Source organism: Cololabis saira, chromosome 15 (genome assembly GCF_033807715.1).
Source record: "Cololabis saira isolate AMF1-May2022 chromosome 15, fColSai1.1, whole genome shotgun sequence".
Classification (NCBI taxonomy): domain Eukaryota; kingdom Metazoa; phylum Chordata; class Actinopteri; order Beloniformes; family Belonidae; genus Cololabis; species Cololabis saira.
This window is the reverse complement of record NC_084601.1, coordinates 1,159,436-1,185,094: the sequence shown is the minus strand read 5'-3', so window position 1 is coordinate 1,185,094 and position 25,659 is coordinate 1,159,436. Positions and strand designations below refer to the sequence as shown.

At 43.8% G+C, this 25,659-nt stretch overlaps 1 protein-coding gene across 1 annotated transcript in view; it reads right to left on the bottom strand.

Annotated features, from left to right (window-relative positions):
• Positions 1-25,659, bottom strand: part of LOC133461213 (semaphorin-6D-like) — a 236,928-nt gene that overhangs the window by 140,805 nt on the left and 70,464 nt on the right. Inside the window, 1 exon segment of the mRNA XM_061742029.1 lies at positions 17,849-18,011. The gene's annotated coding sequence lies outside the window, so the exon portion shown is untranslated.

Sequence of the window (25,659 nt, the reverse complement as noted above, 5' to 3'; positions counted from 1 at the left end):
CGGTACTTTCTACCGTCTACAAATGCAGAAATGTTCATATCCATCATTACATTTATGAAGTGATTAGTCTCCTCCTGGTCTTGTTTCTCCGTGTTTATAAGAACTTCCTGGACTCAAAAGACCAGGATTCCTTGTGAACAGAGCATGTGCAGAAAACACATTCCTGTTCCGTTTGATGGGGATATTCCGTTTGGTGTTTACATGACCCAATATTCAGGTTTTAAAAGGAGGAACCCAGGGCTCATATTGGGGTTTTTAAAAACCTGAATATGAGCAAATTCTTTCAAAGGGGTTATTGGTGTTTACATGGCCGTGCAAATTCGGGTTATTGCCAATATTCGGGTTTTAAAAGGGTTATTGATGCATGGAAACACAGTCACTGTCTGCTTTTAGTTCTTAAAGGGGACCTATTATGAAAAACACGTTTTTTCTTGTTTTAACATATATAAAGTGGTCTCCCCTCACCCTGCCAGCACAGGGGAGACAAAATACCATGAATCTCTGCAAGCTCTCTGACCCCCGCCTTACAGAGTCCCCCAGTGTCACGTGACTTTTTTTGAGCCGATTAAAATCTGCTCCCGTCGTGACGTCACGACGGGAGCAGATTTCCATAGGTTCAGCCTCCGCTGCTGAAACCACGCCCACAACCAGCTCTCTCCGCTGCTGGAGCGGTGCTTCCTTCAGCCAGTCGGACGCGGCGCCGCGGCGGAGCGGATCCGGGTTAAATCATCCAGGTTCCTGGGTGGTTTGGGAGCTGGGTCCTCGGGGGTCTGTCCCAGGCTGGACCAGCTTCACCCTCCGAGATTTTCAGGCAAATCTGTCGGTTTGATCACCGGTAACCGACGATGCGCCGCGGATGTGCCCCGGAGCCGATCTGTGCGCCCGCCGTGGAGTTGCGGCGCCCGTCGCGCAGCATCCGCCGGGCAGATCCGGCTGAAATTCCGCTGGTCGGTCCCCGGGAGTCCCTGCTACCAGTCCAGGCCGGTTCCTGCGGTCCCGGCCGGTCGGAACCGGTCAGATTCCCCCGTTAAAGCCGCAGTGATGCGCGCGGCTCCAGCAGCGCTGCTCCCGGGCGCCCGGCGTGGCTCCGGGGCCAGCGTTCAGCATCCGCCGGGTAGATCCGGCTTGAATAGTGCATAAATGTTATTTATATACAACTCATATTTTATTTTTTCAACAATAAAGTTTCCATTTGTGAAAATTCAGTGTTGTGATAATTTACAGGCTCGGGCTGCTCTGGCGGAGCGAGGTTTATCCTCCTCCCCTGCTACACGTCATTCAGGGAGCCAATCAGCACAGAGCCTCATTATCATACCCCCCCCTTCCCTAAAAATGAGGCGCAGAAAAAGAGGTTAGAAGCGGTAAAACTAGTGACAGGGCCCACAGGCTGGATTTATGATTTATGTAGAAAAAACAAGCTTAAGATTGTTTTTAAGACATTCAAGGCCTGTTTAAAATATACATTAAATGCCATAATAGGTCACCTTTAAAGCACATCCCAATACTTTCCTCTGGATACCCTTCTAGCTGTGATTCAGTGAAACTTGGCCACAGCTTGGTGGGGAAGCTCTGAGGTGTCACCTGTAATTTACAGCTCATTTCTGCAGCTGACACAGATGGTGCTAGTCAGTAAGCCTTAAAATGTCATATCGGTGTTTGCATAAAACATGAAGATCTTCAGCCAGAAAACAAGCCTTCTTTTCATCATTTCCTTGCTCTCAGGGGAGGGCGGGCTGGATTTTATTCCTGACATGTCTCTGTCAGCAGCATTCACCGTGGTGCTAAATAATAACAGTGACTAACTGAACAGCTCGGGCTGCAGCGGGATTTAAATCTCTGTTCAGCTCTCTGATTTGATCCGTTTCCAGCAGCATGGAACTGTTGCAGCCGAGTGTCAGGCCCATCTGTCAGCCAGTCTTCCATCTCTGCCGAGCAGTGGTCAGCTGGCGGAGGGATCCGCCGCTAAGCGGAAGCTGCTACCTGAATGGAAATGTCAGTTTTAACCATTTACTGTAGGTTTTAATATAAACAGAAATTAGACTTTACCTCCTCGACTGTAGGAGTTCAGGGCTTTTCTTTAGTTTGTTTGTTACAGAAGTTGAAGAAAAGAAGCCAATTTCACATGTGAGAAGCTAAAACGGATTCTGTTACCAACCGCAAGAATAATACCCTAATGAAAGCTGCAAGCAGCGATGAACGGTCCTCCACCCTTGTGCACGTTCAGGCTGCAGTGGAAGCTTGTATGACTTGATGTAGATTCTTCAGGCCTGGACATTTAGCAGATGACACCACCCACGACTCTCTATATCAAACCATTCAAAAGTTATGGCAGAAAATCGGAACTATCAGATATCGACCAATCAGAAGAAGGGGCGGGGCTAATTTGCAGCAATTATGTTCAAGGACTCAAAACCGAGTCCGATGACAGCACCCACGAGTCTTTATGTCAAATCATTCAAAAGTTATAGCAGAAAGTAGGAACTATCAAATATGGACCAATCAGATGAAGGGGGGGCACGCTTTTTGGCATCTATCATCGCCATGGTAACGCTTTTGAAAGCGAAAAGTAATGCGCATCGTCGCAGGATGGAGACGCACATTTTGATGTATAACACACCTGGGTGCACGTTACGGTTCGGGTGAAGAAGCGGCTGAAGAAATGGCATAAATTGTGGCAAAATTACACAATTAATTCAAAATGGCCGACTTCCTGTTTGGTTTCGGCCATGGCGCCAAGAGACTTTTCTTTAAGTTGCGTCATGATACAGGTGTGTACCGATTTCCGTGCATGTACGTCAAACCGTATTGTGGGGCTTGAGGCACAAAGTTTTCTAGGGGGCGCTGTTGAGCCTTTAGGCCACGCCCATTAATTTAACCATAAAATATCTAATTTTTCTGGCTGGCTTGGTGCAAAATTTGGTGACTTTTGGGACACGTTTAGGGGGAAAAAAGGCCCTCCTTTCGTCGGAAGAAGAAGAAGTAGGAAAAAATAAATAAAAACTAGGAAAAAAAAAAGAATTCCTACAGATACAATAGGGCCTTCACACTGTCTGTGCTCGGGCCCTAATAACCCCATTGTATCATTTCCAGACTTATTTAATTGGGGGCATTTGCAGTTTTCATTTCCTGAAGGACTCCACTGTTCCACGGAAGCTCAAAGCACTTAATTGATGAAAACACATTGATCACTACGTTCACGTCGCAGGCTGCGATGCTGACTAACCTGCAGTCTTTGACATTTAAATGCGTGTTTGATGAAAGCTGTCTGCATCATCCAAAGTTCAAGCAACACTAAAACAGCTGATCAATCAGCTACATGTTGACATCACCATGTGTTCTCTCTGCACACATCGAACAGAGCTCTGCGTTCAATTATTATAAACTTCCCTTGGAAACCATAGCATGCGAGGCTGAAATGCTCTTCTTAAGCTATTCATGGTGAAAATGACAAGAAAAACAGCAGAGAGGGAAGTGGGACTGGCCATCTACGTGGCACAGACACTTGTTGGGTTTGATCTCTGAGCATCAGCTGAAACAAATCAGAGAGGATTACACTGATTATCTGCTACAGCCAGCACTGCAGTTGTGTGTGTGCGCGTGTGCACCCATGTGTGTTGTAGATCGAGTTTCGTAAAATCTCTGAATTGGCTGTATTTAGAACAAAGTCCATCACTGGGGATGTTATTTTAAATCTGCTTCATTTTTAATGGAATCTTAAGCTGGGCATACACTTTGCGATATTTTAAATCGTTTGATTCAGCCCCATCTCAAACTGCATGACTAGAGTTCAAAAGTTCACAGCCCACGATTTATGGTCTCACACTGTACGTCCCGATGCTCGGATGCTCCGTCTGCTCACGCTATACGATCATAATCCTCACGTCTGCTCACACTATACGATCATAATCCTCACGTCTGCTCACACTATACGATCATAATCCTCCCGTCGGATCTCTGTTACTGGAACTGGAGGCCGGTTCTGGGGCAGGGGTGGGCTGTGTCCACCCAAACGTGCGTCCTGCCCACCCAATCAAAGGTTATGGGGATCCTTTATTTTTCTATAATTTAATTTTTTTATATATATATATATATTAAAAAAAAATCCCAAAATATCTGTACTGTTTCTGATTGGGTGGGCACTGCGCATCATTTTTAGACAAAACAATAAACGCATACCGCAAAAGTTGTGTCTCGGCAGAGGGACCGGCGTCCCAGCAAAATGAGACAACACAGTTTAGAACAGCAGACAGAGACACACTGAAGGCTGATTTATGGTTCCACGTTACACCGTACGCTGCGTGTGTGTAAAGCGGAACCATAAATCCGCCAATCCGCCAATTTGTGCCATTCTGTGTGGCGATAAATGAAAAAAGATTAGACAACATCGTGATTGGACAAGGAATTGGCTGGGCAGACGTGGGAAATGCGGTCTTTTTTTCTGCTATTAAAACATGATTTGTAATGTGAATTACACACTTAAACTACAAATAATAGTTTTTGACGTGACATCAGAGATTGCGCATGCTCTCTGTGAAAGGATGAGTCCAATCGGGTCGGAGCTGCTTCAACTGTGTGATTCCTTCACGAGGAGCCACCAGGATTTCAAACACGCTTGATTTTTTTGCGAGCACACGATCTGTGATGGGGAGCTCGTCGTGAGGTGTTAATCTCTCGTGGTGAGGTGTTAATCTCTCGTCGTTACCCCACGTTTACTGCACGAGGCACGACCAACGATTGGGTTAAAATCCGGCCTGATCCAAAAAATAGTCGTACGACTGGAAAATCGGCTCAAAACGAGCCGACAATCGCACAGTGTCTGCCCGGCTTTATGTGGGTGGGATTTATGTTTTAATATTTAAATGTTTCTGTCCTACACGTGTTTGATGAGAAAAGTGTTTTAAATGGAGGGACTGGATTTATCTTCTGTAAAGCAAAAGATTGGCAAATATAATCTGTCTGTCTTTTTTAAGAAGATTAAGAAAAAGCTAAAATGTACTGAGATGTTGGATGAATCTGGTCACGGTAAATGATCCAAAATATCTTTACCATTCAGACACCAAGGACTTTTCTTCCAATGTGAAACTATTCACTCAAAGTTTATAAGTGGATTGGTTTCTAAATAGCTGACTTCATAATTCAGTAATAAGAAAATAAATTCAGTTTAAAAACGATCCAATCATCTCAAATAAAGGCCAGTAAACCTGGAGGATTTTCACAGCCCAGGGATGGACAGTTTTACCCAAGTCCCAGCAGAGAGAGCAGTGGGGTCTGAAGCACCAAAGCTGAAAGAAAGCAGACGTTCTACCTGGTGATATGTTCCACCCATCCCTCTGGTGCAGGTTCTGATGGGGAAACTGCAGCAGAGAGCTTCAAACCAAACAAGGAACTGTTTATCGGAGTCTTAAGGCTGTCAGGGAAAATGACTAAAGATTCAAACGTGGGCTGATATTTGAATTTGCAACATTTATTTTCCAAATCATTCACTTTCACTGTGCAGTTCTCAGGAGATGCTGGGATGGCACCGTGATGGAAGAGAAACATGTATCAGGCACACAGTCACAATGTTAGTGCTGCATTTAAAAAAATCTAAACTCACATTTGTTTCAGAATATAAATCGAATCATTTTGATTCAATCAGAAGCTATTTAAACCTTAAAGCTTGCTCCATCTGTGGGAATAATAGAAAACTCTTTATATCCCCGTCACTTTCAACTCAGGTCACATCAGGACCCTTAACCCTTGTGATGTCTGCAGGTCAAGGGAGGAGGAAGAGAAGAAGGGAGGAAAGAAGGAAGGAAGAATGAAAAGAAGGAAGGAAGGGAGAAAAGGAAGGGAGAAAAGAAGGATGGAGAGAGCAGGAGGAAAGATGGAAGAAAGGGAAAAAAGAAGGAAGGAAGGAAGGAAGGAAGGAAGGAAGGAAGGAAGGAAGGAAGGAAGGAAGGAAGGAAGGAAGGAAGGAAGGAAGGAAGGAAGGAAGGAAGGAAGGAAGAAAAGAGGAAGGGAAGAAGGAAGGAGAGAGCAGGAGGAAAGAAGGAAGGAAGGGAAAAAGGAAGGAAGGAAGGAAGGAAGGAAGGAAGGAAGGAAGGAAGGAAGGAAGGAAGGAAGGAAGGAAGGAAGGAAGGAAGAAAAAAGGAAGGAAGAAAAAAGGAAGGAGAGAGCAGGAGGAAGGAAAGGAAAAAATAAAGAAAGGAAGGAAGGAAGGAAGGAAGGAAGGAAGGAAGGAAGGAAGGAAGGAAGGAAGGAAGGAAGGAAGGAAGGAAGGAAGGAAGGAAGGAAGGAAGGAAGGAAGGAAAAAGGAAGGGAAGAAGGAAGGAGAGAGCAGGAGGAAGGAAAGGAAAAAATAAAGGAAGGAAGGAAGGAAGGAAGGAAGGAAGGAAGGAAGGAAGGAAGGAAGGAAGGAAGGAAGGAAGGAAGGAAGGAAGGAAGGAAGGAAGGAAGGAAGGAAGGAAGGAAGGAAGGAAGGGAGAAGGAAGGAGAGAGCAGGAGGGAAGAAGGAACAGGAGAATGAGGTGATTTTGACCCAAAGACAGCACCAGGGTTAAAGGTGACTCAGGCCTGGAATATACCTGTACACGTGTATGACTGACGGGTATCCTGCATTCCATTGGCATGTCTGTCGTGCACGTAACCCCCCCCCAAAGAAAATACACGTGACTCCCAGTGGAAATATATGTTGGAAGATATGTACTTATGGATATATAGTTTGGCTAACAAGAGTAAGAGATTAGTTATACATTCGCAACAAGGACAAAAATGGTTTTGCCAAAAAGCCAAAAAGGTTTCATTGTATAAATGCAGAATAGATGGTCAAATGTGACGACTGGTTGCACTGATTGCTGGACCTGATCAGCAGATTACACGTCTGAACACTGGTTTGCCAAGAACTAGCGCCAATAGTGGTCAACGGTATATTGTTAGTCATATACATCCGTTCATTTGAAAATCCCGTTTTGAGATAATATATATTCCACCCCTAGTGAAAGAAAATAAATGTGTATTTATTCTGTTCTTACGGTTTAGTTAATTTTCTTATAAATAGTTTAAAATCTAGCGCCAACCATCTTACTTCTGCATTTAGTCTCATGTCAAACCAAGTTTGGTGGCAGTTCCTCAACAGCCGCTAGGGGAAATTTATTGGCTGGTCAAAATGTCCAACTTTAGAGCAAAAATAAACATACATAAGCATGGTTCAAAAACCCTTTTGGTCTCAATCATTTTATTTCCCATTCATGACAACTCTGAGGGAGGTGGATTTCTTTTTAGTTTTTGCAGCCCGCCAGGAGACTTTATATAAAGCATTACATTTATTTCTAATATGATTGATTGACAGTCAGCTCAGCCTCTGGCCGGCCGTCATGTCTTCCTCCTCGTCATGATGGAACCACCATCCGTTTGGATTAACAAGCATCAGCTGAATCAGCTGACTTCGTCAGTCAAAATGTTAAACTGTATAAGGGTCAATGACGAATAAGGATTTTCAACAGGTCAATTTTAAAATAATAAAACAAAGAATATCTATTGCAATAATTCAAACATTAAGAATGTTTTCTCTACACATAAATTAATATTCAAATTTTAAATTAAGTGATTTCAGAGTTTCTTGTCAAGATGAATTGGCACTAGCCTTAAAAAAAGGTCATGTGGTGCAACCATGATTCATATTAAAATTAATTAATTTCCTTAACATCTTGACATCTTTTTTTTAATAAGTTTTCAGTGCTATACAAAAATGGTTATTTTTTTAATGGTTGCGCCACATGATATTTCATAAATGGACATCAGTCAAACTTTGTTTGTATATTATGATGGGAATATAATTACAAATGTGTATAAATCTTACACACTACAAGATACTTCTGAAATCATGCCAGATAGAAGAAGATTGATTTAAAAACATTTAGAGTGATTTCAAGAAAGGTTTTCAAACCAGAGTCGGACGGTCGCACCACATGACATTTTGACACTTAAAACAACAACAAAATCCCAAATAACTAGTATTTTTTGTAAAATTCAAGTGAATCCATATGTGGGACAGGTAGGTCATATATATGGTATTTTTTTATCCATTAAAACCTTTTTTGAATTGAAAAAAAATCTGTTTTTCATCACGTCATTGACCCATATCCTGCTGTAGCCGTGTGACGCCAGCTCTGCAGATATTTAACAGACTTCAGCAGAAGCAACAGGGAACAAAGCTAACTTTGCCACACGGTGGGCGTGTTTGTGTGTCGTCTTCCAGAGCAACATGGCTGCACCACGTATGAATAAAAACGGCATTCAAAGCCGCTCTTTAGAAACCAAGCGGTGACTTGACCTAATGCGTTGGTCATTGTTTTATACAGCCTATGGTTTTAATTAAACACGATAACTTATTCCAATATTGTCCTAGCTGTTTAATTTGCTGTTGTATTTTCTAAACGGAGGTAAGTTCCCTAGAGGAAGCCACTGGTACCACGCATACCATCCGCGTAGTACTGAACCAAGAAACATTCAACAATGCGGGTGCTTGTCTAGACGAACCTGAACATGTGGACAAACTGCACGTATATTACAGGCAGAGCAGGAAAACTAGACAAAAACATCCAGAACAGAGCTGAGAAAGCGAGGTCCACTGGGACTGCAGTCCCTCCGTCTGTGACTCATACGTTGGGAGGATTGCAGAACGATAACTCAGCTCCCACAGGAGCTTTACGTCTCAGCTCTGGCAGCACTTGGATGTTGTTTCATTCGCAACATTTGAAATGAGGATGTTTGGACAGATTTGAGAGGGATTAATGTAAAGTATGATTAAATACCATCAATACTAGACGTTAGTAGTTTTTTTCTGCTAGTCCATTTTCATACGGAAAAAAAGTGAATTTGCATGCATACCTACATGTGTTACTTCAAACCTACACTACAAAGTCTTCTGTTTATTTATCAGATATGTCTGCTTCTGGAAAATTCTCTAAAGAAATCTCCTGATGTTATATGATTTGGAAATCCTCTGGATTGGCTGGTGATTCTTTACATTGTTGTATTTATCACTGTTGTTAAATAATTTAGTCTGAACATGAAGCATAGCTGCAGGTTTTAATCCACTGGAGCTGCTTAAGACATATAGCAAAACACAGTGCAGGAGGTTGAAGCATTATCATACAGAACTGTAAAATACTTGATATTGATTAGTTTTGACCCCTCAAGAAAAAAAAAAAAACTAAATTGAAAGAATCAAATCCTGCAATTTCAGGCTCTTGGCCTTGTTTTGGTTTGGTATGCTTCATCATCAGGAGGAGAAATCCGAGTTCTTAAACGAGGCCACCTGTTTTGGGGAGTTTCAGTCGGCACCCGTGTACAATTATTACTGTGTTCATACCGGGGGAAAGAACTCACACCCCCAAGCTGGAAAACAAACTCCAGCTCTTCTAAACCGATTTGAGCCTGTAAATGTGAAAACAGCCTTGGGTTCACTCCAAAGACAGATCGTCGTGTTTTCCAAAAGGGAGTCAAAAGGACCAAGAACAACAAAAACACAGCCAGAAGTGTGCCAGACTGATGCACAAACCTCAGACTGTCCTGGAGGGGCAACGCTGCTACAGCAGAGCCGCAAACATGAGCCGGCATCGGATGCTTCAGTGTTTTGGATTATAAATCAAGGAACTGCAACACAAGCATGGTTGGGATGGAGAACCTTCCTGAAATGTGAAGCCAGACTTACAAATCCTGCCTGACACATGGTTATGATGGCATTAAAAAATGTGAAAAAAGTAGCAGTAGCAACAGATTCCAAGAAATATGCTGGTTTATTCAAACCCATTATACGTTTTTATACCTTTTTTATTGATACTTTTGTCATGCATGCAGATACATAGAAACAGTGTTGTTCTGTAGAACATAACCAAACCTCTAATCTCTGACCCGTTTCTTCTGCTGCTCGGACTCAACTCACTGTCTCAATTCCCCTAAAGTCAATGTGCCATCGTTATCCTCACAATAAAATCCACCACTTCCAGTCTGACATCTGGAACACATTTTCAAACTGATTTTGAATTTTTTCCTGTTTTCTTGTCCCTGTCACGCCATCAATAAGCTGTAAACCAGGGCCAGAGCACTAGTGATTAACTTCTAAATTATTGACTTGACAACTCAGTTGATCTTGTAGTCTTCAAAAAAGCTCAATAGGATGTCAATTGATTTCTGACAAACCTTTCAAACTAAAATGTGCATCATCTCATAATATAAAGAATAGCAGGAAAGAAAGGGCGGATGCCAAAGGATTTCTTATTCTCCTTTCTTAATCGATACTAGTAGTGGTTCTATCTTATAGAGGGCAGAATTGCCATCTTTCTACAATTCATTAATCACAGAGCGAAGACGAGCGACAGGTAGAGATTAAAAGCCAGGGAACCTACGGTTCAGCCCGGGACCCAGGAGAACCCCGACCACCCAGCACCGGCCGGACTTGCATTTCTTTAAAATGACAAATTTTCAAAAAGTGAAAGTTTGGCTAAACATCCAAAAGCTGATGGAAGATTTAAAAGAATCAGATTCAGCTGGAAAAACTAACCAACTAACTCAGCGAGCAAGCAGCTAAATAACTAAATAACTGCTCTACGTCTTAACCTCAACAGAAGAAGAGCAGCGTGTGACTGAGTTGTGATCTTGTGCGTGCGTGGGAATGTCTTGTATACTGAGACAAAAATGCCATTTACTAAGGAATGTTCTAGTAATAGTACCCGCTATAAATTTTATGTCTGGGTAGCTTTGTTTTGTTTTACTAAAAATAAAAAAGGAATAAAATCTGCTGTTGCGAGACAACGAAAAGGGAGAGAACATTCCCTCATGAAGCTGAAGTGTGCTGGTAAGTGCATTTCTTTCACTTTTTATGTAACAAGCTCGTGTTGTACTGCGGTCTAATCCCCTGCAGCATGTGGTATTTTTTATTTACTTTTGTCTATTAAAAGCAAACAATATATACTTCCAAATAACATTTGGCGATGTGTTCATCTGATGGGGTCCTTAGCAGCAGGTTTTATGAATCAATACATTCAGAGCAAATATTTGCTATAATCTTGGAAATGGTGTGTGCATAAAAAGCCAATCCTGGAGACAGCCTCGCAGCACGCATGAATAAAATATGGCATCTTAACAAACCCAAGTGGGGTTCCAACTTTGCATTCTCTAAGAGATCCAAGCTACAGTATAAGAGAGGCTTTTAAGGATAAAGATGTAATATCTAGTCTACAGAAAACGTCTCGTACGTTGACGTCTCAGTCCTCTAACATTAGGACAAACTTACATTTTATCTGCAGTGTTGTTTTTAAAAGGTGCATTCAGGAAAAGTGGTTATTTTTCACGTGTCTCTGCAGAACACAATAACATGCAGAAAAACCACACAGCAATCCTGTTACTAACTCTTTCCTGCTTTTAACAGGTGGAGAAAATGTGGAGGGATTGTTTATCTGCACCAGTTGTGTGTTTAACCCCCACCCTGCACAAACCCACACACACACACACACACACACACACACACACACACACACGGGTAAATTGAGTGCAGTCCAGAGCAGCCGACTGAAGAGCTGACAACACATCAGTTCTGAGTTCCATTCATTTGTCCTTCCAATCACATCCCGGTTTGCTGCCAGCTCTTAAACATGCAGCGTGTCCATTGTGTGAGTGTTGCTGTTAGCACACAACACTTAGACAGAGAGAGAACGGCCCCTCACACAAACATGCAAGACCTCGCAGTCACACAGGAAACCACTCAGGCCGGCTCCTCCTGCCACAGAAACACCGGTGGACAGTTGCCTCCATGGAAAGTCTCCTTTCAGAGCAGATTAGGTTTAAGTTAAAATGCTGTGAAGGACAATGTGGGTAGGTTATCTGACGAGCCATGGAATCAGCTGGGGGAGGCAGAAAAGACAGCCCAAAATGCTGTTAAATGGAGAAAAGTCGTCGGTGGCCGCGTTCCACTAGCAGCGACGGGCCTAAGTAAAAAAGTAAGTATCTGACGACAGGTGGAAGCTGTTCGAGGTAAACGAGGGATGGATGGATCATCTAAATACTCATTAAGACATTTATTTACCAGGCTTTTGTGCAGTGGACATACCGTATTTTCGCGACCATTCGGCGCGCCGTGTGGAAAGGCGCACCCTCAGTTTTTTGTGTCATTTTTGGATTTAAAACACACACACGGCGCACCGACCGAAAAGGCGCTGCCTGCACACACGGAGCGAAAAAAAAAAACATTAGAAATAAAGCAGGAGCAAAACTTAGTTTGATTGTCCTTTATTTAAGTTATTACATTAATCAAACCCATCGAAATCGTCATCCTCCGTTTCCGCATTCATCCGAGCCCGATCGCGCTGCGACCGGGAGAACTGCTACGCTGCCACGGGCACAAGCCAGCAGCTCTCTGGCCGCGCTGATAGCCGAGTCACTTTCCGTGCCGTGCGGCCCCTCGGAAATGATGCCGGCTTTTGCAAAAGCCCGAACAACAGTCCAACCCAGCAGACACGTCAGCCCACGCATCTACAATCCTTCAACAGTAAACGAGGGAGCCCGCCGACCGAGCGGCAGCCGACATGCCGCTCGGCGGTTCCTCCAGCATTCCGGCCCGCCCCTGCGGCGCAGCTCCCCCCGGGAGCAGCGTCTCGTTCTCGGTAGCGAGGCCGAGTCTCCCCGTCCCCTCCAGGTGTCCCGCCGCCGGGCAATCACGGGCTATTCATGTGCCCCCCTTCCTCCTTTAACGTTCTCATGGTGGCCTCAATCACGTCCGCCTTATGGTTCCGCGTTAAGTCGACGCAGCCCTACGCTGTCGGCTCTGCGTCGGTGTAACGCGGAACCATAAATCAGCCTATACAATAATACAATGGGCGCATTGCGTCAATGGGCGCGTGGCACATTTAAAAAAAAAAACCAAGACGTTTATATGCGCCTAATGGTCGCAATAATACGGTATATGGAAACAGTGGATATTTACTTAGAAAACAACAACAAATATAGTATTTGATCATTTTAACTTTGAGTATCTAAAAACTATTTGTCAGTTCATACTTGCTGCTTGCTTGGTCCAGAACCTTCAGAGCCGTCTTTAACATATTGGTATTGGTCTCTTTGATGTCAATTATGTCACACCCGGAGGTTTACATCAACTGTCATCCTCCTTCACCTGTGACTGATGCACTTAATTACACAAAAAATAAAATAAATAAAAAGAAATCCTACCAGCAGTAATTATCATTGTATAATAATAACTAACGTGGTCATGATGAGAGGATTGGAGAGGAGGAGGATGATAATAAATGACTCCCAGTTTCTTTCTTGTCCGTCAGTCTTCATTATTACTTTTTTACTTAACATACTTTACCAACTCCATGACCTTTATGAGAATCCATCTAAATATACAGCATGTCCAAAAGTGATGCATTACATGTTTACATGGTAAAGTCGATACAGCAAATCCCTGAGTGAATGTATGTGACAAGCTGGAGGTTTAATCGCTGCGTAATCAACTGTTGTGTTGAGTTGCAGACCAAGTTTATACGAGACATCGTACGACAGCTTAAGCTCCTTGCCAGAGCAAGAAGAACTGCTTTCTTCATCCTGTTTGAGTTAAAAGGGCAGTTATAGTTAAGATAAATTAGTATGTGCATCTGCTGAATGAGAACTAGGAAATCTGACCAATAACAAAGCTGTAATGTCATGCATATGAAGCACAAAACAAGCCCTCTGTTTACTGGCTAATGAGCAGTGAAGCAATCTGGAAGTACATGCTGCACACGCATATTGTATCCATATGTGTGCTAATAGCTGAGGATATACGATTTAATGTGGTGTGAAGCTTATTTAGATCATAAACCCGTGACAAAGCCAGAAAAGTATTATAAACCCTTGGTAGAAATAACCTCAGGCACACTTATGGGCTCATGAATTACTTATTTGGAGCTTTTATTTGACAGGTTACTGCAGTCAGTGTCTTTCCAGTGATGAAGAAGCTCTGCAGTGTTAAGGGTCCGCCTGCAAACGTCAGCACCAAGCTGCCGTTAGTTTTAAGTCCCATGGAGAAAGGAGCACACCGTATTGATTGCCCCTCTGTAATAGCTAAATAAAATGGTGCTGACATGGAGATTTGGACGACCCAAGAAGTGGTTAAAGATGCTGAGTAAGTGTGCTGTTTTAGTAAACTTCATCACACGTACAATATACTTCCTGAGCGTATGAGTGGCCAAATTGTATTTCCATTTGCACAGAAAAGGGACTTGAGAGCATTCCAATGATGACGAGTATTGAATATTTACAAGCTCAAACACCTAGTTGAGCATTTCAGTGACCAGCGGCCTCATTTATAAAGCTCGCTTGCGCACAAAACAGGGCTTGAAAGATGCGCACGCCACCTTCTACGCAAAGGTTGGGATTTATAAAAAAAAACTTAACGGGAAAATGTGCGTGTCTTTACGCAAACTTTGATCCTAGCGCACGAACATTTTGAAGATATGGGGAACTGGCAACGCAGGCGGTGAGGTGGTGAAATGAAGCCAGATTCATGTCATACTTTTAATGTCATCACATATCAGACTTATAATATAATAGCGCTGATCATGTCCCTCTGTGTTTGAAGCTCAGCGTCAGTCCAGACTCTGGTGCTGCTGGTACTGGTACTGGTGCTGGTACTGGTGCTGGTGCTGGTACTGGTGCTGCTGCAGCTGGTACTGGTGCTGGTGCTGGTACTGTTGCTGGTACTGGTGTTGCTGCTGGAGCAGTAGTGCAGGACACACCGGGAACCTCCTCGTCACCCACCGCGACAACCGTAGAGTGACTGAGGACAGAACAAACGAGTGCCGGGCCACTCTCCTCTTGGCCTCCACCTTCAAATCGCACCACTTCTTTTTTTTTCTTCTGCACCATCTGTCCGTGGCACCCACGGCGTTTAGCGCAGCAATGACGTGCTGACACTCACTCGCTTTAATTTTGTTAGTGATGCCACTACTGTGACCACCAAATAATGTGGTTTTCCTGCCTCCACCTCATCTCCATCTCAGGCTCCGTGAAATTTAGTGGCACGGTGGCTCGACACGTCTCATTCATCCTGACGCAGCAGAAACAGGCTGCAGGAGCCGCTGCACATGCTCAGCAGGCTCATTTATATGCAAATACAGTCATGAACTACTTTGCATTGACCATTCATGGTATAAAGTGGTAGAGCGTGTAGAGGGCGGGGTATGAGGCGAATTCACGTGCGCAACCTTCCAGCTGGACTGTGATTTAGAGAACACTGTAAACTCTAGGGTGTTAGCGTCAGTAGTCATAGTTGCAGCTATAGAATAGACTATAATAGTTAGTCTCAAACATAGCTTGGTGGTAGATATGCTGCTATAGACTTATGCCCCAGGGGGGCACCGACATGATCCACTGGGCGGTGCCTCTCACCCTTCTTCTCCTCTCCTCTTCCCTTCCTCTCTTCTCCATTTTTATTTATTATAAGTATCTCATAGCTATCATTTTTGTCCATCGCTCCTGTAGTTTATTGTACTGGCCCCCCCTTTTTCTCTTTTGTACATGGTGCAGCATCCTCTGCTGGTGGTGAAGAGCATCTCTGAATGCACAACACCGGAACCTGCAGCGTGGGAGTGAGAGGGGCAGGGTAACGGCCCGGTCAGGCGGGGGAGAGATTTGTCCGTCAAGACTCCTCTCCCTGGCCCTGCCCCTTCTCAACCTTTTCCCGACCCTGAACCTAACCTGGGGCTTGCTGATTGGGCCGGAGCTTCGGGAGCTGCGTGCTGGCCTGCGGTCCCCACCCCCGGTCATCCCGTTGCTGCTTCCACCTGCCTGTGGTCCCCACCCCAGGTCATCCCGCTGCTGCTTCCACCTGCCTGCTGTGCTGCTGATGTCCCCGACCCCCCAGTCTGGCCTTCGGCAGGAGGTTCACCCCTTATGGTCCTGGCTCTGGTCCAGGTTTCTTCCCTCCTAAAGGGGAGTTTTTCTTGCCACTGTTTGGCTTAAGGTTTTTCTCCCACTAGGGGAGTTTTTACCTGCCATTGTTTATGTAATAATTGCTCGGGGGTTTATGTTCATGTTCTGGGTCTCTGGAAAGCGTCTGGAGACAACTTTTGTTTTATTAGACGCTATATAAATAAAATTTAATTGCGTGCAGGTGTGCATGCACACGGTTTTATAAATCAGGATTTTTTTGTGCGCACACCATTTTCGGATTTTGAGCGCACGTACACTTTTAGTATGAATCCTACGCTCTTTTCTAAATGAGGCCCCAGAACCTTTGCTTGATCTTCTTTTCTGAAGCGTTTACTATACATGCTTTAGAAGCATGGAAACATTCACAGAAAGCCAGTCCCCAAAAACCCTCAGACCCTCCTTGAAGTCCAGACATCTCTGTGACAACACGTCCTGTTTCACTGCTGACGGTGTAAGCGGGTGCTTGTTCAATCAGCGGGCTGAACAATCCCTGCTACGCAGGCTGGGATAGTGTGGCTGCCGTGGCAACCCAAAGATCTAATCCTTGAGGAACGAGGGGAAGAGGGTATGATGACGGAGGAATTGCTGGAAAGATGTAGGAATGGACTTAAAGACAAGTAAGTAGGAGGGGGGGGGGGGGGGGGGGGGCAAAGAAGCAAAGAATTTATGGAGGAAGGGTCGTAGAGGGAACGGGGGATAAAGGATAAAAAGATGAGACAGGGATGAGACGGCGACACTCAGTCTAAACCTGCAGGAAATCAGATTTGCTAAGATCTGAAGACAGTAAGGACACACACGGAGCTGTCCTCTGTCGGTTAATCAGCTCTCGGCCTCCCCTGTCTTGGATTAGAGCGTCGCTGGCCTCTCCTTAGAGACCCCCCCCCCCATACACATTTCAAAGTGAGCGGTTTTATGATCAGGGATGATCGTAGCATCCTTTTAGAACCAGAGATTCTGCAGGAAAATCCGTCTCCATTCCGTTATCAGTTTGAATATTCTGATCTTCTGTACTCTGATTTAAACACTGAAACAGTCTCAAAAACCCTCAACTGCCTTTGGACGTATGAGCTTCTCTTTATACGTGTTCACACTTTAGCTTACGTGCTCGTTCTTGCCTCCTTCCCTCGAGGAAGGGATTAGTTTAGATAGCGGGTGGCACTATGTGATCAGACCACCGCACCAGCAAACCCCTCGACAAAAAGCCCGTTCAAATATCAATACAACTTTGGCCATGAAAATAGGAGTTTGCTCTATCTGCAAATATGCAAATGCAAATCAACATGTCACACAATCAAACATCAGGTGAACCACTCCAGCTCAACACAAATGAAAAAGATGCACAAACTGAAACTATCTGCAGGTTTCAATCTAAAGCAGTCTCAGAGCAAAAACCTTAAAAAACGATGTCTGCTCGCAGTAAGTAACCAACTTCCCCACCCACGATGCATCTATGGGCGGCCTGGATCTTTTAATACACAAAACAGAAAATGATAAAATCATGCTTCAATTATATCTGACAGCAGCTTGGAGAAGCCGTCAGTTATGCGATTTCCAAAAACTGACAGAGCACATCAGTGATTGAATAAAAGAGTGAAATGATTCACCTGTAAACGCTCAATTTTAATCTTGTTGAATAGAAAAAAAAGCATTTCCCAGACACAGCAGAAGCAGCTTGCTGATTAATTTTAAGAAGAAAAGAAAAGAGGAAAATCACATGGAGTGCTTGGCACAGGCTTGCTAAATAAAACAGCTCTGATACGAGAGACTTTAAATCCCTGCAGAGCAGTCGGTGTAATGTAGTTGATCTTTTCTTACTGTTTAACCAGAAAACAAAGAGTTTTGGGCTATTTTGTGTCCTGGGCTTGAGAGTAGAGGATGTAATGAAGCCTCCCACCTGTGCGTGCTGTCTGCTGGATCACTGACTTGGGCTGCGTTCAGACGAGTTAACCTGGGAGCTTCTCCATCTCGGCTCCAGTACAGCTCACCATCTGGCAGATTAGCTGTTAAAACTCGCTGAAGTGAAGTTAAGCCGTGCTGGCGGCCTCGCCACTGTCAAACTGAAGAGGAGAGAGGACAAAGACGGAGAAGGTTTTCATTTACTCCCAAAATGTGATATTCCTCTGCAGATTGGAGCAGGTTTACCCAGATAGAGCAGAGCAGTTCACACTAGCATTTACTAAGCATGGATGACAGTCTTCTACCTGCAGTCACCGTTCCAGGAATTATATCGGATACTGAACCCAATAGTTTTTAAGATGAACAGCAAATCTATTAGGGCAGTATAGGAATTTTATTGTGTGTGTGTGTGTGTGTGTGTATGTGTGTGTGTGTGTGTGTGTGTGTGTGTGTGTGTGTGTGTGTGTGTGTGTGTGTGTGTGTGTGTGTGTGTGTGACGGTTGCTCTGTCATGTAACAGCTGAGCATGAGCAGAAAACAAATTCCTGTTCCGTTTGATGGGGATATTCCGTTTGGTGTTTACATGACCCAATATTCAGGTTTTAAAAGGAGTAACCCAGGGGTCATATTGGGGTTTTTAAAAACCGGAATATGAGCAAATTCAGGTTATTCAAAGGGTGTTTACATGGCCGTGCAAATTCGGGTTATTGCTAATATTCGGGTTTTAAAAGGGTTATTGATGCATGGAAACACAGTCACTCACACACGCGGCAACCCCATTTGGAATCAACCATTTTTCTGGTATTAAAGTCTTTACTGAACACTTCATCCCTCCCTAAAAGACTAAATATTAATTGTGTGTCACCAGCTTTAACAGTGTTTGTTACCGCGACTTAGACAAAGATCAGATCACGTCATGGCAAATTACTGCAAAAGACCATTACAGTAATTCACATAATTTTTCAAGCCATATTATTATAATAGTAAAATAAAAATTCTGTGAATTTATATATATTTTGTTTCACAAAAGTTAAAAAAGTAATTTTCAGTTTTATTTTCCTCCCATACAATCAGTTTGTATTTGTGGTTAATAATGAGCAGCTATTGTGGCTGCAGCAGAGCTCATTCTCAAAAATAACAAATTAGACAATAAATGTCAAAACCCGAAGGACATTCTATTAGGAAGCAGTTTAGACCCTAAACAGCCGGAGAGCGGAGCCACCGGCTCAGGCCGAGCCTGCTATTCTGGAAAAAACAGGTCATGCAACGTCTGGACAGACTGAGGGACAAAGTTACAAAGTTCATCTGCCCCCGAAACACAACGCTGCATCCTCTGACTGACGGCAAGCATGCTGGAAATGCTCAAACTTTAGAAGATTTAAACAAAATTAAAGCTGCAAGCAGCGATGAACGGGCCCTCGCACTCACGGCCACCGCCCCCCATAAGCATATCAGAAAAGACACCACCCACGACTTCATATGTCAAACCATTCCAAAGTTATAGCAGAAAATCGGGACAACCAATCAGAAGAAGGGGCGGGGCTAATTAAGGCCAACGAAGCTTAAGAACGCAGTACAAAGTCCCATGACACCACCCACAACTTCCTGTCAAACCATTAAAAAGTTATAGCAGAAAAAAGGGACAACCAATCAGAAGAAGAGGCGGGGCTAATTCTGGCCAATGAAGGTCAAGGACTCCATAAAGAATCTGATGACACCACCCAGGACTCTCTATGTCAAACCATTCCAATGTTATAGCAGAAAATCGGGACAACCAATCAGAAGAAGGGGCGGGGCTAATTAAGGCCAACGAAGCTTAAGGACTCAATACAGAGTCCCATGACACCACCCACAACTTCCTATGTCAAACCATTCAAAAGTTATGGCAGAGAAAAGTATTCTAGGGGGCGCTGTTGAGCCGTTAGGCCACGCCCATTAATGCAAACCATGAAATATCAAATTTATCGCCAAGTCTGGCTTGCATGCAAAATTTGGTGACTTTTGGAGAACTATCAAATATGGACCAATCACATGAAGGGGGGGGCGCGCCTTTTGGTGTCTAGCGTCGCCACTTTTGAAAGAGAAAAGTAATGCGTGGTGTCGCAGGATGTAGACGCGCATTTTGATGTATAACACACCTGGGTGCACGTTACGGTTCGGGCTGAATTAACTGCCGAAGGAATGGCATAAATTTCGCCAAAATGACACAATTTATTCAAAATGGCCGACATCCTGTTCGGTTTCGGCCATGGCTCCAAGAGACTTTTCTTTAAGTTGTGCCATGATACAGGTGTGTAGCGATTTTCGTGCATGTACGTCAAACCGTATTGTGGGGCTTGAGGCGCAAAGTTTTTTCTGTCTGAACCAACCAGATGAAGGGTGGGCGCGCTTTTTGGCGTCTAGCGTCGCCACGGTAACGCTTTTGAAAGAGAAAAGTAATGCGTGGTGTCGGAGGATGGAGACGCACATTTTGATGTATAACACACCTGGGTGCACGTTACGGTTCGGGCTGAATTAACTGCCGAAGGAATGGCATAAATTGCGCCAAAGTGACACGATTAATTCAAAATGGCCGACTTCCTGTTCGGTTTCGGGCATGACGCCAAGAGACTTTTCTTTAAGTTGTGCCATGATACAGGTGTGTAGCGATTTTCGTCCATGTACGTCAAACCGTATTGTGGGGCTTGAGGCACAAAGTTTTCCGGGGGGCGCTGTTGAGCCGTTAGGCCACGCCCATTAATGCAAACCATTAAATATCAAATTTATCGCCATGCCTGGCTTGCGTGCCAAATTTGGTGCCTTTTGGGGAACTATCAAATATGGACCAATCAGATGAAGGGGGGGTGCGCTTGTTGGCGTCTAGCGTCGCCACGGTAACAATTTTGAAAGAGAAAAGTAATGCGTGTGGTCGCAGGATGGAGACGCACATTTTGATGTATAACACATCTGGGTTCACGATACGGTTTGGGCTGAATTAACTCTCGAAGGAATGGCATATATTGCTCCAAAATTACGCAATTAATTCAGAATGTTCAAAATGGCCGACTTCCTGTTCGGTTTCGGCCATGGCGCCAAGAGACTTTTTCTTTTAGTTACGACATGATACAGGTGTGTACCAATTTTCGTTCATGTACGTCAAACCGTATTGTGGGGCTTGAGGCGCAAAATTTTTTTCTGTCTGAACCAACCAGATGAAGGGTGGGCGCGCTTTTTAGCGTCTAGCGTCGCCACGGTAACGCTTTTGAAAGAGAAAAGTAATGCGTGTGGTCGCAGGAGGGTGACGCACATTTTGATGTATAACACACCTGGGTTCACGATACGGTTTGGGCTGAATTAACTCTCGAAGGAATGGCATATATTGCTCCAAAATTACGCGATGAATTCAGAATGTTCAAAATGGCCGACTTCCTGTTGGGTTTCGGCCATGGCGCCAAGAGACTTTTCTTTTAGTTGCGACATGATACAGGTGTGTACCGATTTTCGTTCATGTACGTCAAAGCGTATTATGGGGCTTGAGGCGCAAAGTTTTTTCTGTCTGAACCAACCAGATGAAGGGTGGGTGCGCATTTTGGCATCTAGTGTCGCCACGGTAACGCTTTTGAAAGAGAAAAGTAATGCGTGGTGTCGGAGGATGGAGACGCACATGTTGATGTATAACACACCTGGGTGCACGTTACGGTTTCGGGCTGAATTAACTGCCGAAGGAATGGCATAAATTTCGCCAAAATGACACGATTAATTCAAAATGGCCGACATCCTGTTCGGTTTCGGGCATGACTACAAGAGACTTTTCTTTAAGTTGGGCCATGATACAGGTGTGTACCGATTTTCGTGCATGTACGTCAAACCGTATCGTGGGGCTTGAGGCACAAAGTTTTCAAGGGGGCGCTGTTGAGCCATTTTACCACGTACATTAATGTAAACCATTAAATATCTAATTTTTCGCCAGGCCTGGCTTGCCTGCAAAATTTGGTGACTTTTTGGGCACGTTTAGGGGGAAAAAAGGCCCTCCTTTCGTCAGAAGAAAAATTTTTAAAAAAAGAAAGAAAGAATTCCTACAGATACAATAGGGCCTTCGCACTGTAAGTGCGAAGGCCCTAATAAATATAATAAGTCAATAAAATAAAACTGTGTGAGAAAAGGCAGTATGCAGGTGGTGTTTCTGCAGGCGCCCGGAGATCAATGTCTTTTATAACAAAACTCTAACGCTAAAGAAAAACGCTATACATTACATCTGAACTTTATATCCTAAACTTTACTAAACTAGTACATATATACAAATATACACACACCTGTCAAAATAATTATGTTCTGGTTATAGTGTATCATATGCATTATTTTTGAAAAACTACATTATTGATCATACTTGTTTCCCTGCTGATAAAATTTCAGCCATCAGATCGTGTTTTAAGCAAATTACTATCTCTTAATTCACATAAATGTTGTTTACATTTTCATTTTTGCAAAGATTATCACAATAAAAACAAAATGCAAGTTAGACACAAGGACTCCTAACTTAACAATCATCCTTATTGCATCAGCTTACATTCTTTTATTATTTTTTTTGGTTTGGATTTGGCTGCTAAAAAACAAACACTTACCATCACCAGTTTATGTCTAACTCCCATCTATATCTTATCCACATCCACATCTTAACTTTAGCCGTGAGCACCGACCAGGCCGAGCCTGGACCTCAGAAATATTCCTGCAACATCAAGCTCTCATGCACACGGTGACTGACGGGAGGTTTATTTGCTGTGCGCCGAACCTGTGCTTGTTTCCACCTGATATTCACGCCTCGTTTTCAAACCGCTGTAAGATCCAGTTCACGTGGAGCCGCTTGAACTGCCCGCTAAACTATTTAGATGATAAAATGAGGAATAGCCGCCACGATCGGCCCAACAGCCATTACTGCAGCTTTGTCTTTAATGATGATTTGACGGAGAAGCCATTACGTTAATGATCCGTCTACAAAGGGAGGGTGAAGCTAATGATCAATGGGTTGGAAAGAAGGGAAGAAACGGAAAAAGAAAGAGAGCAAGGGAAGGTTGGAAGGAGAGGAAAAGGATAAAGCTACAGCAAAAGAATTAAAGCTAAGACGGCGATAGAAACACAACATGCATATAAAAAAAATATAAGATTTTCAGCTCTTGTTTGCTGCATTTCCCTTTAATTATTGTTGTCTTGTTGCACTGAGAGGCCATGTGACTGTGGAAGTCCCATTGTTTTGCTTTTATTTATTAAGCAGTTCATTAGAATCCAAATTAGAGGCCTGGCAGTCAAACTTCTTCTTAACAGATGGTCTCCTTATTTTTCTTTGAAGAACTAAACCCACCTCCGCTCCTCATCTGAACTACCGTTAAAGGAGAGAATCAGCTTCAGAACCTGGAGAATGATGTCTGATAAAGGCCACTGATAGTCACTCAAAGGTAGAAGCAATTATTATCCTGAACTTGGAGTTCCCTGGACGATCCAATGAATTATCTCAAAGTTTCATCTCCTGTCCCGGCTGAAAGGAAGCAGATAATTAGTCTATCCAGGGATACTTGCTAGCTGACCTAATCACCAACATACTCATCTGACCTGAGATTCCTGCACAGGCGGGGGATAGCTCTGCAGGAACTCAGCCATTAACTAGCCCGTACAACGTTATCATTTTGAGAGGCGATTGCGTTTTGGAGCCCGACTTCACAGGCAAAGAGGTTCATTAAATGGAAAACAGTGAAAGGTAGAAAGATGAGACGTCCTGTAGGATGGATGAACTCAGGAAAACGTGTCTGCTCACGCCGTGGAGAGAGAGGCCAACACAGACTGGGAAGCATCGGCAGCAAATTAGGACAATCTGTGGAGTGGAAATGATGTGCCACCTGAAAACACTTTCTATAAAATAAATTAGAATCTGTTACATCATGTATAAATGGTTGATACCTGATGATTAGATCATGACATGAAGATGACCAGATCAGCTAACACCCTAACATAGGTACAAGGTAGTGGTTGGTTTTTAAAAGGAAAATCTGCAGAAAGTCTCCGTCAACTAGAAAAAGAGTGTCCCTTATCATCACAGACAGCTTAATGCATAGCAGGGATTTTGCCAGATGGAGGAGAGATCGGTACATTTACTGAATGACGGAAGAAATCCAGTTTCCTAAACGCAGCTCTCCTGGAGAACCTGAATAAAAGTAGCAGGTTGTGTTTGTGCGGTAAGGAGGGGGGGCTCAGTGCAACCCTGCAGTTAATCTAGATTTGTGGCTCATTAATCTCACATTTGTGAATATGGACCTTCATCAGTTACACCAAGTAGTTAACCTGTCCGTATTGATCCCAGAAACATGTGCTTAACGTGACTTCAGGAACGACTCAAGTCAAATCCAAACTCAATCATGGCCTGAATCAACATCTATATGATGATATCTATATTGACTTATACTTGACCCTGCAAGGTGAGTATTACACGGACTCATTCAAGCCCATTTGTCACAGCTCTGCATCGCTGGGATTATGAGAGCGATATTAACTGCAGTCTGGACGATAACACGAGCTCATCTCATTATTGATGCCTCATTTCATGTAAACAAACACCAGACAGGCAATTAACAATGATGGAGAGAGAAAGAGGGCGAGACAGAGAATTAGCAGAGAAGATTCAAACTAAGACTAAAACACTGTAAACAATGAAAAAGCATGAGATGGAGGAGGGAGATAAACGGAAACAAAAAAAAAAAAAACGTAAAAATGGTTTGTTTTCCATCAGACCAAAGTGTAACGATCACATGGTTGTGCTCTGAAAACCATTTGTTTTGTACCTGAACAATAAGAACCGTCTCCCTTTGGACTTCTACGCAAATACCAGCAGGGCCCTTTGGAACGGCACACGTGCACACTGACACAACGAGCTGACGTGGCTTGTGAGACAACTGAGGCAGGTTTATCCGAGGCAGAGGGAAGGAATCCCAGCTCTTAATGGTGGCGTCTCACCGCCAGTGTTGGGACTAACGCGTTATTTAGTAACGCGTTACAGTAACGCCTTCATTTTGCAGTAACTAATACTCTAACGCATTACTTTTTAAATTCAGTAACGCAATTACCGTTACCAAACGGTGCATTACTCCGTTATTTCTGGCTACAGTGAAGCTTTTTTCCATGGAGACCGGAGGAAACATAGTGTGTGTTTATTCAAAAACATGACGGTCATGAGCCAAGAGAAGGAGAGTTTCTCAACATGGAGATATTGTCATTACAGTAATCCCTGGTTTCTCGCAGGGGTTACGTTCCAAAAAGAACCCGTGATAAGTGAAATTCTTTTTACAATCATTATAGAAGGCTTCAGCACGGCCTCGCACGTATTCCACTGCTCTTCTGAGCCGCTGCATCCCGACTCTGTAGCGTCTTCTTCTCCTAAACCCCCGGTGCAGGAGTGTATTTTCGAGAGAAGAAAATAGTTAAAGCGACACTACGTAACTTTTCCACCTTGATATAATATTTCCAGAGTCATTGTGATGGTACATCAACTTCCAACAGGTTTAATGAACCTCTGTCATGGTCTGAGGGGTCTGTATCTCCTTCACTGGCACTATGTAACTTTGAGGAGCATGGTAGGAACCCTGCCACACTAAAAAACTACACATTTTTACGACTTTGACTGCTTTACGGCATACGTCACTTCCTCCTCCTTCCCGATTCGCAGTCGAGACGAAAATGGGCGGGGCTTGGAGCGCAGAGCTCCGCAGAAGCTGGTAACCCGTTGCTGCGTTGTGGCTGCAGCAGCTCCACACAACAGACGTGGGGAAAAGATCCTAATGGTTTAACT